The following is a 2,317-nucleotide window of genomic DNA, read 5'->3' on the forward strand; positions in this document are numbered from 1 at the left end:
TATTTTGGGTAAACTTGTAAATTTTGGGGTGGGAGATGGGAGCGTATTATCCAAGGGGCCACTTGAAAGTACAGAAGAAGTTGTTATTGCATGCATGCATGCACTCTCTCTATTTTTTATTGTGTAAATAACCAAAACTGATGAAGACTCAGGCACCACAGAAGTGACATTGTGAATAGGATACACCTGTTCATACACCTTGAGCTTCTTACCTTTCTGATTGCACCATGGAGCAGATACCAGCAGCGAAAAGATTGCTCAGGAGATACAAAGGAGATCACACACAAAGTCATTCCTTGACAACTAAAATTGATAATTGAAGTGATAATATGGCAAGAGGTGTACTTGAAAGGTATAATTAGGCAGGTGCCAAAGTACGTAAGAGACAGGAACTCTGAAGGGCTTTTGCATGTTTGTTAGCAGCAGCATGCTATCTGGAGTTGTGTACGTACAGGAATCCTGCAGAGAGTACTGCATCTCCATCTCTGGTGCTAACAGGTCCAGCAGCTGCATGGTTGATCTATTTAAAAAAAAAAAAAAAATCATATTTTCTTGACAGGCACAGAAATGCAAAAAAAAACTCTACTCAGAAATGCAAAAAAACCTCTACTCAGACAAATAAAAGTGACCTATCCACAGCAGTGGCACTAGTAAAATTAAAGTATAAATTCTTGTGTAAAATGAAAATATTTCCTTCAGAACAAAGTCCTGTAAAAGTGACATTTTTCTTATGTGTTTAAAAAAATTCACACATTGAAGTTTCTAGATGTAATATGTTTTGACAGTGTTGAAGACCATAGTAATAGCATACAACTGTAAATTAAGTGCTGCATGTGCTTTTATTATGCATGCTGTCAAGTTGAAATCCTCGTTTGTAGTTTAGCCGCGGGGCCAAGATATAACTGATTTATTGCAGTACCTTATGCCACCTTCAAGCCGTGTAGGATTCTTATTCACTCTGGTGGGGTGCTGTACAGCAAAACTTGCAGTGCCTGCTCTGAACACACTCCAAGGGGTCGTAAGATTTGGTGCCCCTCATGGTTCTTCATGGGGTCCATGCAAGCAGGTTGGACCTGGATTGGCATTCAGTGATCCATACTGGCTGGCGTTTCCAAGAAGGCAGAAAATGTCTGTCTGCACAACAGTCTGCAAGGTAACGCAAACGTATTTTACATTTTATTTCCACCATGCCAATCAATGTTGTGCCTCTTTCAAGATTATATTAATCTGTTGCAGAACTAAAAGGTGAACCATAGAAACAACCCTTCCTGGGAAAAAAAAAAACTTCTTTAAAAAAAAAAAAAAAAGTATGGATTTTGTTACTTCAACATAACACTGTAACAGTTGTCATATGATATTTTGGACAGATACAATTATTAACATGATAATTCTGTGATCTCTAAAATAACCAGTCTGCTGCAGTCAGACATGTGTAAAGACCACATCCCAGATGATATAAATTCTCACTCAGGTAAGAGAAGTTGAAAGATTTTTTTTTTCCTCTTGTCCCTGAAATTACAATGAGTGTGTATTTTCTGTTGTAGGAGCCAAACCAAGCATTTTGTATGTATAAAAGCACAGACCAGTTTGAGGAGGAAAAAAAAATAATTTCATCTGCAAAAACATTGCAACATGTTGCAAATAATACAGTTAATTACTGTAAATAAAATCCAAGAGGTGGTCAAAATACTTTTAATGCCATTTTGGACAGTGATTTCCTTAATATAACCACTTTACTGGCATGTCTTTTTATTAGACACAGAAGAGGAAAAATCTTCCAATCTTTAGGAAGCCTTTTAAAAGGGAGTTGAAGAAACAAAAACCTGGTTTTAGGACCTGTTTACATTAATTTCATTGCGGAAGAGCAATTATTTTACAGAAAGTGACTTTCAAAAAAGATAGGGCTGACTGTTCTATAGAGCTGCCTATGCTCTTTATTTTTTTAGAGGTTGGCTTCAAGTTTTATCACCTCCGTATTGTCTTTCCGATATTGGCCCCACACCAGAAAAATACATAGAAATGTTAAAGGAGGCATTTGTGAGATTCCTATGTAAGAAGTCTTGAAGGTTTCCTTTTGGAGAAGAGGTTTAAGGCATAGGCTTAAAGTCCTTCCTACGATCAGTTGTGTGTTCACTCCTTTTGGGGAGTTTGAGAAAAGCACTTTTTAGTAACAACATCCTAAAGGATCTGTACGCTATTCTTTTGAAATATCACAATGTTTTGGATTCAACATCAGCAGATACTATAGCCAATTTCGGAGTTGAATTTTGGAGTTGCTTTTTTTTTTTTTTTCCCCCAAATCTGCAATAGCTCCAGC

Source organism: Chlamydotis macqueenii, chromosome 1, assembly GCF_036417535.1.
Source record: "Chlamydotis macqueenii isolate bChlMac1 chromosome 1, bChlMac1.mat, whole genome shotgun sequence".
Classification (NCBI taxonomy): domain Eukaryota; kingdom Metazoa; phylum Chordata; class Aves; order Otidiformes; family Otididae; genus Chlamydotis; species Chlamydotis macqueenii.